This window comes from Epinephelus lanceolatus, chromosome 14 (assembly GCF_041903045.1).
Source record: "Epinephelus lanceolatus isolate andai-2023 chromosome 14, ASM4190304v1, whole genome shotgun sequence".
Taxonomy (NCBI): Eukaryota; Metazoa; Chordata; class Actinopteri; order Perciformes; family Serranidae; genus Epinephelus; species Epinephelus lanceolatus.
Genome location: NC_135747.1, coordinates 8,499,658 through 8,515,671, shown reverse-complemented (window position 1 = coordinate 8,515,671; position 16,014 = coordinate 8,499,658).

Genomic DNA, 16,014 nt, shown 5'->3' with positions numbered 1-16,014 from the left:
GTGCGGGAACGGGAAAGCAACTGGTTTCATGTTGGTAGAAAAGGGGTTTAAGAGATAAGTAAGATGTGGTATGTCTGATGCTTGCATTGAGACCAATGAGCTTATGCATATTATAGTCCTTTCTGTCTAGAACTATGTTTCCAGAAATTTACTATTATGTCCTTTGGAATATCTGGGGGGTCGCAAAGGGTTAATTTAGGTGAGTAAAATTCTGATCTACTGGGAGCCATTTGATAAAAAGTTAGAGGATCAAAAAAGTCACAAGGATTCATCCTCTAGGAACCATGTTTATCTGTACCAAATCCATCCAATAGTCCAATAGTCAACTGAATGACCAGCATCCTCAGAGCCATGCTGCTGCCATGGCTGAAATTAATACAAAAAAAAGCACAATACCAATATGCATACAATATAGAGGGCTGTCATAATCTTACCTCAGTGGATCACTAAAGTCATTAGATTTTATCCTCTAGGAAACACAGATATCTGTACCAAACCTCATGGCAATCCATCAAGTCAATTAAACATTTTACCCAACACTTTAAACATCATGGTGGCACTAGCTAAAAAGTTAGAGGAGCATGAGAGTCACCAGTATTTATCCTGTGGGGAACAGGAATGTCTGTTGAAGATTTCTCAGCAATCCATATTATCTAGTTCAGCCTTGACCGTGCCGACATGCCTCGCTATCTAATGCATGTTAATCTACATATATCTGTGAGTAAGCAGAATACAAGAGACGAGACCCAGGTTTATTTTAGGAGGGTCTAATAGGTCTCCAGAGAAGGTCCGTGTCCACAGGTCAAGACACCAGACAGATGATAGCAGCTATTCAAGAGAGCAACACTGTCAGAGGCCTTTCCAGGAATATGGGAAGTATGGATGGAGACGAGTTGAACTTGACACTAGAGGCCATGGTCAAAGACCAAGGACCAGATCAGAACACTTAGCTGGGTGAAAAATGCAATAAATTAAATAAAATAAAGTTAGAGTTGTTGAAGTGTGCTTATTTTATTGGATATATTAAGAGGCTGTAAAGTCTATAGTGATGTGGTTATCTGCTACAGTGAAGTGTTCCCTGAAAGTCCATTAAACTATTATTATTACTGAGTTATGGACCATTGTATTCTAGTGATGGATAGACCAATTCTTCACACAGTATTGGTTCCTTCAAGTTGATGGAAATGTATGGAATCTTTTGGTTTTGATACTTTTTGTGTTTCTCCATAACAGTCCCTTATAGTACATGCACATTCGACAGCTATTTCTGCCCACCCCACAAAATTTATTTTCAGTGCATAACCAATCATGTATTATCATCATCATCAGGGACCTGTATATGTAAACATAAATAAAGATTAAGTGTTTATTTTGATGGATTGATTCAGCATCCCACTTGTATGTAAGTAGGCTATGTAAGCTCATTAGGATGTTTCAGGAATGTCACTGACAAACGATCTCTTGTTCTTTGAGGGGAAGGCAGCAGACATCCCATTTACCTCTGCAGCCTTGTGCTACATTTATGTGGTGTCAGAATATGTGGTGTCAGAATAACCTGAAAAATTAATTCCCGATCATATTTCATGGCTCACCTGATCTGTTTCTTTTTCTTCTTTGTCATTATGATGTTTGCTCTGAGCAATAAAATACAACACATCTTCCTTGTAGCATCCAATTCCACATCAATCTAAAGCTCATGAACACACTAAAGTCAGAAGAATGACCATCTGAGGAGCATATGAATGCATCATTGGCCTTGGCTGGCGGAGGTCTCAACTCGAGTCTGATTTAACCACTTCTCTTCCATCCATGGTAGCAGGCAGTAGCCTACAATAACAGCAAGTGAGTGAGTGAGTGAGTGAGTGAGTGGGAGAAGTTGCATTTATTGCACTCAGATGTTCGAAAGGCTGACCTGGTGCATCCCGGACACTAAAACAAGTCATTCAAAAAGATTTGTTTATCCATTTTTGCCCATCTCTATAATATTCTGCTCTTAATATTGTTAATATGTATTCTCCTATTTAATTTCTATACATGTACTGTGCATACAATGATTATATCCACTGTGTTAATTTATTTGGCAGCATCATTGCAAGCCTTGGTACAACTGGTTTCATACAGCTCATGAGGGTTTGAATATTGTCAAAATCACAATTTTGTGGTATGCATGAATTAAGGCTTCACTGCTAATGTGTCATCTAAGACAAACATTTGAATTAATATTCTACCCCATGTCCTTTAAGCTGACCAGAGACTAAAACAATAATTGTTTTCCTCACTATGTTTCCAATATTCTATAGAGGCCATCGCAGATATGTAATTTGGCTTTAAAGAGCAACATCTGTATTTCTCTCAGTTCTGAGGCAAGGCCTTCAGATTTCCCCCACATCTGGAAGGAAGGGATGCCCTGCTCTGGCTGTGGTGCAGGGCCATGGACAACAGGTTAAGAGAAAGAGGGGGCTTGCCAGGTGCATCCAAAAACATCTGGAGCCTTTAACAGATGTGCAAACCATACCATCTGGAGAAGTGTGTCTGCTGACAGATCGCTCAGTGGCAAAAATCTTTCTTGACAACAGCATGGTTCAGAAGTGATGACAGATCAAGACACTGAAGCAAACCTGTCTGCAAGGTTAGATTATATCATGAAATATAACTTAACAATTCTTACAGCATTAATGCACTGACCTCCACAAAGATAGAAGACAAAAGAAAACTGCCACCTGTTTCCAGTTATTATGTGGTCCACTACCAGGGACTCAAAATTATAGTGCTGCAGGGTTGACATATTTTTTTGTAGGCCAACCCGTGAGTTAGCATTGCCCTTGTTCCCTCAACTTTGAATTATTGCAGAGAATAAAATCCGGGTTTAGTTCTGGTTCAGCAAGCCCCAACTCATCAAATACTGTCACTTTGTCAAAGATTATGCTGACAGATACAAACATACAGAGGTACCTATAACTGGGCAGCAGCTGTAATGAGCAGAAATTGTACATTTCCTGAGAAAACAAAAATCTATTCTGAAAAGACACAATGCATAAAATGAGCGAAAATTGTCATGCTGTCCATTAACATCCAAAACCAATGCAGAAGGCTACCTCCTGTGTCACAGACATGTAGGTCCACTAACAAAGCAGCCGTATTTGATGAATTGGAATGAAAATGCATTGGTTCAGGCTATGCAGGGGTTTGTTAATTATGTGTCAACACATGAACACAACACAGACTATTTTAGGTGGTAAACATTCATCTAAGTAAATGTAAGCTAGCTAACAATGTAGGGCGTCGAACACGTCATTTCCTAATGATACCTGAAGCTTGGTGTACTTGCTTGGGGCGTTCTGGCCTTTCCAACTAGCAGCAGCAGCGAACAGGACTTTAGTGTTGCTGGAAAAACCACTGAACATAGGAGGGCTGCACTAAAGAAAACCATAGTGGAGGCTGCACTTAAAAGAAAAATGAGTTACAGAACAAAAGAAACCAAAAGAAAACAATACAAAAAGGTTGCCAGACAATTTACAACTTTACCTAAATAGTTTTTCAAAAATTTCAGAATTACAGATCAGACTCCCTATGTTTGCAGGGTAATATGACTGTGTCAAGAAAAGTCCCCAATTTCTCTCAAATCTATTCTGTGAATTAGATCTGTGCAGGCGTGGTCTTTCCATTTGTATAATAGATTACATGTCCTTTAGTCAATGTGCAAAACAGGGTGGAGTGGTAGACTTCCAGGTGAGGAAGATACATTTCTTAACAACTACCATTCCTCAGTGCAGAGCAATCTGTATGTCGTACGGCAGCTCAAAAGTCTGTGCAGAGTAAACAAAGGTGGCCACATTCTGGTTGGGCTGAATATCTCTGGAATAGGCTTTTGAGAGCCACTCAAAAATTGCAGCCTAAAAGTTGGATAATGTCAGGCAAAACCTGAAAAGTGTGTGAGTGATCCTCCAGCAGAGCAACACTTGTCACAATTGAGAGACGCTAATGGGAAGATTTAATTTTGATTTTGAGTTATGCGGCATCACCTTGTACTGGATTCACCTGTGATGTGAGTAAATAGAACAACAACAAACCTGGAGATTTCCACATCCCAGAACTCTGCTGATATCTCTGAATAGTGATGTGTGTTAAAACAATCTACCTATATAAGTCTATATAAAACTATGCCCTTTGATTGTCATTTATAAGGGGCTGCGTGTGTAATCACAGTATACAGGCAAGCTGAAACCATAGTAACAACAATAGCCTGACAGGGATTACCGCAGTGCTTAAGTTCATTACTCTGTCAGGTTCGGACCATTATAGTCTATGGTTCGGACATAAAAAACAGAATGTGTGACAGGCTCGGGGCGGGTTCAGACAGCAACATGAAAGTGACATGACAGTGCAAGTGAAATAAAATGCAAATGCAGTCGGGTTCAAGGTTCACTCAACAATGCCAGAAGCTCCTGTAATGGTAACGTATGATATTTTACAGATAACATGGGGCACAGTATCATTTGATCATGTTATTTTCCCCTTTCAATCTTTAAATGGTACGTTTTGACTTCACCCCTGTTGGGTCAGTAACACAACATGTTTCTATGGTGGGGGGGCATCAGTGGCTTAGTGGTAGAACAGGCGCCCCATGTACAAGGCTGTTGCTGCAGCGGCCCGGGTTCGAGTCCAGCCTGTGGCCCTTTGCTGCATGTCATCCCCTCTCTCTCTCTCCCCCTTTCACACTTAACTGTCCTGTCCATTAAAGGCAAAAAATGCCCAAAAATATATCTGGGGGGGGGGGGGAGTTTCTGTGGTGGGGGTAGCCATTATGTTTTAAAGATAACAGATGGCATTTACATATCACTTATTAAAAAAATAATCATTTTTGGTCTAAATTGATACATTTTTCTTAAACCTGGCTTTTTAGATCACTACATTATAGACCGAGGATGTAGGTTTCATGAGGGGTGCATATGAAACGGGGTTTAGGGGTTCTCCGCCAGAAGATTTTCACCATCAAATACATAATTTCCTGCATTCTGATAATTTTTTATGCACCAATATGTGCCTTTTCTGCATTCATTTATGGTGTATATTTCTCTAAACAAACAAACAAAAAAAAACCTTTGCTACATTCTAAATATTGAGAAAGATGTGTCCCCTGCATCTCTGCAGTCTGTCTTAGATTCAGAATTATAGATGGGGGTTTTCAGAACTAAAATTAATTCTCTCTGGTCTGAATCAGGGACCAATTTGTTTCAATGTTGCATATGACCTCTAGTTTTGTTTGTAGATCAAAATTTGTGATGCGTAAGGAAACTACTCTCTTAGTGTCAATTTTTTCATGTGGGAAAACTCCTGGAGGTATACAAAGTGTAACAGAAGAGCAGACTCATGTTCTGTTCCAGAAAACTGCCACTTGCCAGTTTTATAATGGAGGGATAACTACACAGGTTGATCCCTGCCCTGGTTGTTTATTACATTGTTTGTATTTATCACTTTAGGCAAATGATAAATTTTGAAAATGAGGTGTGGCTGCAGCTGGACAATGTGTCAATGCAATGGACACCAAAGGCGCACATCAAGACATTTTGTGAGGTGGCGTGCATTAATCAATTATCCTTTCTACATTTGGGTCTAGGCAAGGTCAGGTCATGTTCTCAACACTATTCAAGCGAACTGGACTGAGCCTTAACAGAGCTTGTTTGTACCAAGACTGAAACCTCGTAGGTCATGATCCAGTTGCTGTGGTCCGCACCCGGGTGTGATTACTGTCTTCAAACCTAAAGAAACGAGTGAACGAACCACATCAAGGGAGTAAAGGGTTCCACGATCAAATTCAGCTGAACTAAACACAGCAGGTGTGAAAACACCCTAAAAAACAGCCATTCAGACCAATGCCAGAGTTTTCATATTTGTTAGAAGGGGAGGTAAAACCATATATTTGTTAATTATTTTTGTTAAAAAACAGTTTTATTTGACAACTTGGAAAAAAACAGTTAAGTAATTAGTAACTGAAATTGCAGTACACTAAGTGCATGTCTTAGTCCATGTAAAAGACATTGATCAGTGTAATAGTACACAGTGTCCAGTGTCTATCTGACTTAAACAACGTGCCCCTGGGAAGCCACTTATGAGGGCATGATGTCCAAGATGCACATTGTAATCACGTACACAACCGGCAGAGGATGATCACCTCAGGCCAGACTGACAGGTTGTTTGTGAAAATCCCTCTTGGGTCTACGGAAAGCAATGAAAAGCAATAAAATCAGCCAGTCTGGGACACGATAAGGGCCAGATGGCCAGCTGCTGAATGCTACCTGTCTTCACTTCTCGAGTGATTTATCCTTTCCGTCTGCACTCCGCTTGCTTTTTCACTTAGGGATGAGGAATCACTATTCCTACCTCAAAACTGACAGTCACCTCTGGGAAGCTATCATATGATTAATGACTTTGTAAAGCTACTGGAAGTTTGGAGACAGGACAAATTTGGTGTCCACTCCAGATATGTTTACAAAGTTCATCAATGTCAGTGTTTGTTTGTGAGGAGGGGTTAGGTGACGAGCAAAAAATGTGGCCCTAAGCCATTCAAGGTCCAAGGCAGCGAAGCATCGTCTCTCGGGGGACAGAGGGTTGACAGTGATGAAGAATAGATGTTCCTCTGAGGAGACTAAGGGAGGGCAGATTATGGAAACCTCCTGTCTCCCGATGATATGCCTATGCTCTTAACACAGACGGATGTAGAGTAGTATCAGGTATGTGTCAAGAGGCCTGGATAAACTTTGACATCTCAGAAATAACATTTATGGTACATTTTTACAGATTACTGCGCACAATTAATTTTACAAGAAGCTCAGTTGAGTGACATTCATGCGCCAAGCAGGACTTTCCAGAATTAGGCCTCGGTGGATAAATCCAGGAGACTGTCTGAACACAGGCTTCAAATTTATTGATATGAAGGGAAATCCAACTTTCAAAAAAGTTTCAATATGTTTATGGCATATTTATTTGAAAAATCGGTGTTTATTTCTAGGTTTGATTCTCTCTAAGTCTGAAAACATCACATGACCTACAGGCTTGTATCTGAAGCAGATATTCCTTGAAAGCAGATATTCCTTGAGCTAGGCATCCTGAGCTATTTGCCCTGTGAATGTCACAATTTAAACTGTAATGTTTTCCTCTTTTCTTACATTACCTAAGATGTATCTGTCCAAGTAGCATGTGTTGGAATATAACTTCAAAACTTGCTGTGGGAATTGTTGACAAGTGATTAAAAATTAAAGGGAGTAGACTTGATGGCCCCACTGTGGATGCCCTTGACCCATGAAATTGAATGTGGTGTGGCTGTAAATTCTCCAACAGTTGAGAACCTGTGGCTTTTTAACACCCATCACATTAGTGTGCGCCTGAAGCCCATTAAAAGAAGTAAGTGGCTCTTCAGTGGTTGGCAGAAAAGTGCACAGTCACAGCACGGCACCACCACCAATTACCTCCTGAAAAACACAAACTTAGATGCAGCAAAGATTTTATAGTTGGTCCCATATGGACCATGGTATGGTTAACGGCTTAAGATGCTTGATTAAGTCCTTCTGGGAAACTTTGGTGTTGATGGTGAGTGTTGGGGTTTGGTGACAGATTAAAAGGCCTTTGTTGGCGTCTGATTCAAAGATTCTTTAATTGCTTTTGTATTTCAGAGACATGTTTTAAAGCTCTGTGAGCCATTATAATAACAATAATTCAAATGTCTACATCTAGCATGATGCGGTCACTTGTTGTGACAAACCCATATAGAATAATCGCCAATCTGTGAAAGTCTTTGCAAGTTTTAAGCCTGTTTTTGCATATTGTTTTTGTTTGAAAGCTCACAATGTGACTGTAAGGTTCATTCACACTGACCCCTGTTCATGTCCTGTGTGAAACCCACGGTCAATGCTGTTTTAATGTAACGATACATAACTTACGTCCGTCAAACATGATGTTTTATCTAAATGTTAGATGCCTAAACTTAACAGCAACTGTTCGACAACATTAACCACGTATTAGAACCAGTTTCACTTTAAGACGCTAAAGGGTTAGTCCCATAAAAATGCCAAAGGGTGCCTTTGGCATTGGTGTCATGCCAAGGGCTGTGAGAAAGTGTCAGTATTTGAAGACCTGGGATGGGAACTTGTGTTGCAGCATATACCACCAGTGAGTTCTTGCAATAAATTAAGTTTGACTTGAAACACAACATTGCAAATAATTCATTGTAAAATGTTATTTATCCTTTAAGAGTAAGTTGACTGATTAGTTTGGCATCATGACATAAAAGTTTCTCAGTTAAAAAATAAGCAACTTAGTTGGCCAATTAGCAACACGGGAGGGACTAAGGTTATTGTCAAGCTGTTGTCAAGCATCGTCAGGCAGTGCACAACAACCAATAAGGAGTAATAACAACAATTGCAAGTGCCCTGAGATGAGACAGATGCTGCTATCCAGGCGTTCTAAATCGACATGTCTTCTCAAAATTGCCCAACATCATAGTTTGTTTTTACTTAGCTCTGCTCCACTCGTAAAAGCCCTGCAAAACAAGTATATTGGCATGGCTACACAACAGCGTGGACTTAAAATAAGTAGTGAGCAGACTGGATAAATCAGACTTTATATGGCAGCAGCTGAGTGAGAGTTTGGACGTTTTGTTATCGTTTTGCTTTTATCACGAGACCACCTTTTACTTCAATTCAACAAGAATTCTCTCCATTTTTGGATTCTCTGTCCTCTGTGGAGGTATGCAAGAAAAAGATTTTTTCACAAATTTGACATAACAAGGGTAAATAATTGATAAACAAATGAACATTTTGTGGGTGAAGTATTCCTTTAAGGCTGCAAAGTTGTTCAGCAGAGCTTTGAAGGCCACCAGCACAGGTGTTTCAGTGACTGGTTGATTAGGTTAGCATTTTAATATGCTAACCCCCACCCTCACTATGAATCAAAATACCTTTGGTTATCCCCTGACATTTCCTCTTGCGCCACCATCAGGTCAAAATTTCTAGACCTGGGTGAAAGTCTGTTTGTTTGACCCCATCCACCACCCCTCCCTGCCTCGTCCAAAACTTTGGTTTATGTCACAAACAACTGCAACAATAGGAATTTTCATTCTTATATGTTAAATTATTGTGATCACTGTAAACAAGATCATTAGCATTGTCACTCTGAGTATGTGCGCATGCTGGCATTAGCATTTAGCTTATAGCATCACTGCAGCTTTACAATGCTGTTCCTGGAGATGTGTTCTTGACCTGTTTAAATGCAAGTCAAATAACTGGCTTGGTGCCAGCAGTTCAAGGGCTACATATGGCCCAATTTGATGTCAAGTAAGCTGGACCAGTAAAACCCCTGCATAATAATTCATAAATAAAAACTTTAAAAAAAATCCCCTTTCTTTTAGTATGAGAAAGTAAATTCTGAAAATGTAAATCCATTTACAAAACAGATGAAGAACAGCCTGAGATGTCTTAAGAAAAATAAGGGCAATTTCAAGAAAATGTCACTGTTATATATGCATTTTCCTACATTTACACTCCTGTGTAGTAATACTGGCATCATCACACTACAGTAGAAGCTACTGAGGAAGCCTTACAAACAATTTACAGATCTAAGGTGCAATACCTTAGTAAAAGAGTTCCACCAATACTGCTTTAAGATATAAGTCTGGTACAGACTCTTGTACCGAAGCTGCTGTTTTAAAGTATTTTGTACAATGTTCAGTATCTTTAAAAATGAATATTCATTGATTTTTTTCAGAGAACTGTATTCTGGTCAGAGAGGAAAAACCTCTGAAGCAGTGTTTTACATGAAATAGGCTACTCACTGTTTAAATTGCCCCAGAAACCTGGCACTTCTGAGCCTTCTTAGGTGCATCAATAATAGGTGTTCAAAGTCATCCAGTGGGCTGGACTGGACCCTCGATTATGCATTCTTTCTATGCAAACCTCGCTCTGACAACACTCATAATATGATCAAAGGTAGTAGTATTGTGCGAGCAATTTTATGAAGTACATTTCTTTATTTTTTTATTTTAAAGGGGCTCTTCTCATGCAAGAGACAGATGTAGCTATAGAGATACACTGCTGGGTTTAAGACCAGGGCAAGCACACGAAGTAATTTGTACGAAGTGTGTTCTGACCACGTCTGAGGGTAAACATGTTTATAGCTTTTCCAAATGGCCACATTGGTCCAAAGGGTTCAAAGTCTGCTGTCACTGAGGCAAGATGTGATCAGCTTCTCACCACTTCTCACCCAGCACACTTTGCTAATTGCTACGTGGACTGAGTTTACTTGTCCAGTTGACGTTTCAGAAAGTAACAAAAATTGCTGGACACAATTCCTCAAAATTCTGGACATTGAAGCGTGTGAGGGTTGGGGTTCGGATGATGTGTGACAATATGTCAAACTCTTTATTTGAGGCACGCTTTGAGTCTAAATTAAAAAAAAACAAAACAGCTCATTTAGTGATGATCATTCATTTTACACCATGCTATTAAGATGTAATGTTTTTAATCTATGTTCTTTTGTCATTTGATTACTACATTTACATCCTTCTCTCCACCTAGTTTCACATTTCTAAACAGAAACAGGTGGTGCTTGTACCCAGTGCTGGGCAAGGTACTTTACGTGACTTGTTCTCATAACAGTTCCAAAAATAGAGCGGGAAAGGGGTTAAATATAGTTCATGTCATTTTATTTTGGATTTGATGACTCTGTTAAAGTGCGCTGTTACTTCTGGGTTGTGAGAGTGGTGTACAGTTGCTCTGGCTGCTGAATACAACTTGAGAAGCAGTGGCTCTGCACATTAGGGCAGTAATAGGAGAACAGAAAAATATCTAGATGACGCTATACGTGAAGTGAGTATTCTTGTATCGAGGTTTGGATATCCAGCATTTTGCAGTGATTCCATTACTGTTGGTTTTTTCCATTCTTCAAGTTTGGATAATCATTAACAAATACCTCAATTTGGTTGCAGAAAATGTCAAAAACAGTAAAACAGGTGGTTTAACAGACAGCTGGCAAAACGGACCGCTGCTGACCTTTTAAACAGTGTAGTCACATGGTCAAAAGATGATCATCAGTTAATCCTCCCCAATTACTCTGATATGCCCCTTGGGTGCCAAAGGCAGCACGTACAGAGTAAATTCTGCTGCCACACACATTTCTGGACACAAGCAACTGAGGAGCACATATCCCACAGTGAGAAGTCTCAAACAAGAGTCCATGCAGGAGTGAGGGGCAAAATGCTGAGGGGAGAAGGGTGGAAGGAGGGACAGGGGTCATCACTGGCATTTATCCCCTTCCCAGAGGCACTTTGCAGAGTGCTGGCCCTGCTGCAATGCTGAAGCCATCTGTGGGTTCTCAGCAGAGGCCACGTAAAACAAGACGTGTGCTGTGGTCTGACCTTTCACGGTCCTAACTATAATATTATCATAAGACGTGCGATCCGATTGCACTTTTCCCTGTGGTGGGATTCAATGTCCATATGAAAAGGTGATGAGTGAAAACCTCGTGTGGCTATATGCATCCATGTTATCCAAGTGCTTTCAAATCACAGTAAAAAGAAAACCAAATGTTCTCCAATTAAACACACACCTTCTCATTACTATTGAAAGTGATTAAACATTATATTAATTATTAAAATCATCATACGCTTTTAGATTTAAACCTCCTCCACTCCTTGCTTTTTTTTTTAAGTTGTAGAGCAAAGTCTAATTCAATTTGTTTCCCCACAGGAAACCTCAAGCAACACTGAACACCAGAATGGTGGCGTAACAGACTAATGTCTTTAGGAAGTGGCACCGCCACAAGTTAGCGCAGTGTCAAGGATTTGCTAAACTTTGTGGTTGAAATTACAGTGCAAATCTCTGAAGCATTTAATGCAGCCAGGGATAATACACAACTATCTGTCAATACTAAAGGCCGAGCAGCTGGCACTAATTGAGGGAAAAGAATTATGGGTAGTAGCTGGCACAGTGTTCATCCCTGACTTGGAGCTTGCCAATACCCATTCCAATGGTACCACAATGAGGCTTAGGGGTAGTGAGATACTCTGGCTTTGAGACAGAAATCAAATTAGGGAGTCAGATATCACTCTGTGGGTTGAAGACTGCTGTTGTTAATCCAACAAAATGCAAATGATGCAAGAAATCAATATACAAAACCAAAACATAAAAAATATAATACAAACAGTTGCAAAAAGACAACAAAACAAATCTGCATATGCACTAGACTGGTATCAATGCAATTTTATGTGTGTGATTATAATTTTAACAAGTTTGTATGCATTTATATGAAGGAGATGTGGAGAAAGACGTACGAACGAGAATCGGCAAAACTGCAAGGCTGTGCCAAGGCTCCACAGCATATGGTCGTCCAAAGTCATCACTACAGCCATCAAGCTACACCTGTATATGTCAGTGGTCATTCCAACAGCGACCTATGCCTGCAAGACGTAGATGAGGACTGCCAGCATTACCAACATGTTGGATGTCTTCCACCGACGATGCCTCAGAACCCCTAAATTGAATCCCAGCACCCCTAAAATTTGAGAGATTTTTAAAAAATTTTTTTTTACTGTATGTCCCTTTTGAACATGCTACAAAAGCGTCAAAACCATACAGTACTTGGTTGCAACGTAATATTTTAACAACAAAAATACAGCCCACCCCATCCCTCCCACCTTACCCCGACTCGGGCTCTGAGCACTCTATCTGCACAGAGCAATGCACTGCCTTCCAGAGTGGGTGATATGCAGTAGTGGTCTAAGTACCTGGCTTAAACCAGGATATGTGGCACATTTCCTAACTTCTACCACTCGATACCAACACATTATTATCATTACCAGTCTTCATTTTTGCTGCATTTAATCGTAGGTCACTGTTGATGTTGTCAGGTAGGAGTTAGCTGACGTTTTTTCTAGCTACAGGTGGTCAGTACCACTGTCCTCTGTTTGAATTGGAATGAGAGAAGCTAACTGTTGTGTCATGTGCATGTGTTAATATTAAAGCCATAGGATTGGGTAGGGACGGTAGGGACACGTCCCTACCAATATTCAGCCCCTTCTGTATTGTCCCTACCAATATAAACACTGGCTGTCGGCGTCCGCTCAATATGGTACACAAAGGGTTAACAATTGTTGGTGTCTACCATATGTCCCGCCTCTAACCTCGTATTGCTCATCGATTGGCTCTACTGTTATTTTGGTAACGTGTGATTGGTCCTCCCCAGCGCCGCTCTCTCCACTGACTTTGTGGGTGCGCGTCACCTTACAGTTTACGGCAGTTTATGAGGGAACGACACATACAGGCGTGTCACCGTAAAAAAGGAGCAGGCTTGGGTGAAAGTCGCCGAGGAGACTGGTCTACTTGGTAAGTTCTGCAAATATGTGTCTTTAATTAGTTTGCAGAATGGTTGCACTATGAACGTTAGCACTTGCTTAGCTCCAGGTAGCACAGCCAGCTTCCTCGCTACTTGCGCGAATGATACAATAACGGGAATTAACAAAATGGTCCAGCGTCCAAACTCTCGCGTTACGCGCGAGTAATTCGCTTCACTCGCGCCTGGTGTGAACGCAGCTTTAGGAGAAGAGAGATCCAGTGCTCCCAGTAAAAACACCAACACTGAGTCATATTCATGTAATAGATATTGGGTGTAAGTGCAACATTTTGCACACAGTTGTATTATAATAGTTTTGGAGCATTTACATTTTTGTTGATTTATTGTATTTATGTTTAACATGATGAAGCTGACTAACTTGTGTTGACATTATGGCTGTTCTTTAGCCTATATACATTCAGATGTTTAATGAATTACACAATTGTAAAACATACAGTATGTTTCCCTCAGGCTACAAATGACTGCCTCAAATTGTTCCACTGTTCACGTCTTGCATCAATATATTTTTTGTCAGATGATAAGTAGTAGACAGACTGGAGGAGATGAAGGAGGAGAGGCAGGAAGAGAGACAGAAGGAAATGGAAGAGAGACAGGGGGAGATAGAGGAGAGACAGGAGCCTCAGGTGAGATTGAATCATGAAGGATATATGTTGATAGTGAGATTCAGCATTGTGACTAGGGGTAAGTAAAAATATTGATTCATGCATAATATATATTTTTACCCGATACCAATATCAATTCGGATCACTATTACCATCCCAACTGCAGACCGCAGGCTGGTACTGAAGTTAAGCCCCTTCAGAGTATACTGTTAATGTTATTATTATAGTTTACCCTGGGAAGCACATACGGACAGATGTGGTGAAGTTATCAGTGTATATTCATGTAACTGATAACATTAGAGAATACATTAACCAAGACATTCTTGTATTTAGTGTAGATATCTAAATATGCATTATAAAGCAGTGATCAGTTTCACATGACGTGAAATTGCATTAAAAAATCATCAACGTACAGGTCGCCGCCATGGAGCACTTTTATGTCCCTACCAATGTGAAAATCAAACCTACGCCCTCGATTAAAGCCAAGGTGCTACTGACCAGCTAACTGACTGGATGCCCATTAACATTATAACTCCTATTGTGTGTATTTATTATTATTATTTTGTAGATTTCAAGCACTTTTCTTTTTTGAAGTGTATTTTTATTTATGTATTTGTATTATATAATACAGACAAGAAGGAAAAAGGAAAAGAAAAGTCAATTACTGTTAATGTGTTAATGTTACATGTTGTGCATTTTATTTCAAACAAAAGTCCAAAAACTAAGTCCAAGGTCCATTTTTGGTATTTTTGGTACTCACTATAGGGGGCTGGTTTACTCCAGAAACATACATACTGTTTATGTGAATGTTGAAGAGCTGCTGTATCAAAATGAGTTGTCTTCCCCCAGAAATTAGGGTTACGATATGTTTCTTTTATGATTCCAATCCATTCCTCTTTTGCTGTGGCTCAACATTTAAATAACCTTTATCACATTTGATGGTTTAGTCACAGACTTTCCCAAATAGTGTTGTGCTTTACTTTCACAAATGTGGGAATGAAATTGAGTTAAAATGTACAAAACAGTAAAATTTATCTTGCCTGGCCGGGCAGCTCTCTGGGTGCTAAGCACCCCTAAACCTCTGATCCTAGAATCGCCCCTGGTCTGACATGGTCTCTGACAGGAGAAGAAGAATGGCTGGACACGTACTCCGACTGCCAAGAGAGAGACCAGCGATTGTGGCAATGGACTGGGTGCCTGAGGGCAGCAAGAGGAAAAGAGGGAGGCCAAAGAAGATGTGGAGACTGATGTTTAAGGAAGACCTAAGCAAGATGGCTGTCAGCTTGCATGGTTTAAGGAGGGTCGCCAGGGACTGGAGCAAGTGGAAGGGACTTGTTGCCCAATGTTCCAATAGGAACGGGAGGAACTAAGTCTAAGTATGCATTTATTTCTTTGTAAACAAATGCTTGTTTCCCTCAAGCTCATGTTAGCTATCCATCATTTGCCTCATTTAGACATTTACCACATTTACCATGAATATTCATGTATCTCATGTGCTTCAGATCTCAGTGTGAAAACCTCAATTAACCCGCTACGAAACAGCTTTATGGCATTTTCGTGTTTCTTTCCTCTACAGCGAATTTCTTTCCTCCGAATGGGGATAGGGCCTTGGCAATGACCCAAGGCCATTCTGGTCTATGTGTATCACATGATACTAATGTTTCAACGGTCAGGCAGTGAAGAACTGGATTGTAAATTAGTAATACGAGGAACATGTTTCATGTAATATTAGACTTTTTTGGGATTTTTATCAAAAATATTTTAACAATAGTCGAAACAGGCCTGGAAAACAGTTTCTCTAATTTCATAACTTTTCCAGGAATTTCATGACCATGAGAACCCTGTACTACTAACTAACCAACCAGCTATTCCTGGTGCTGCGCAAACATTTTTCACCTGTCAGTGTCTCTATTTTGTTGCACATCCTGGCTCATCTTTATTGAGTGGCTGTATCTAGGTTAAAATATGAATTCTTTGTTACAGGGATCCAATGTCATTGGATTTACTGTAG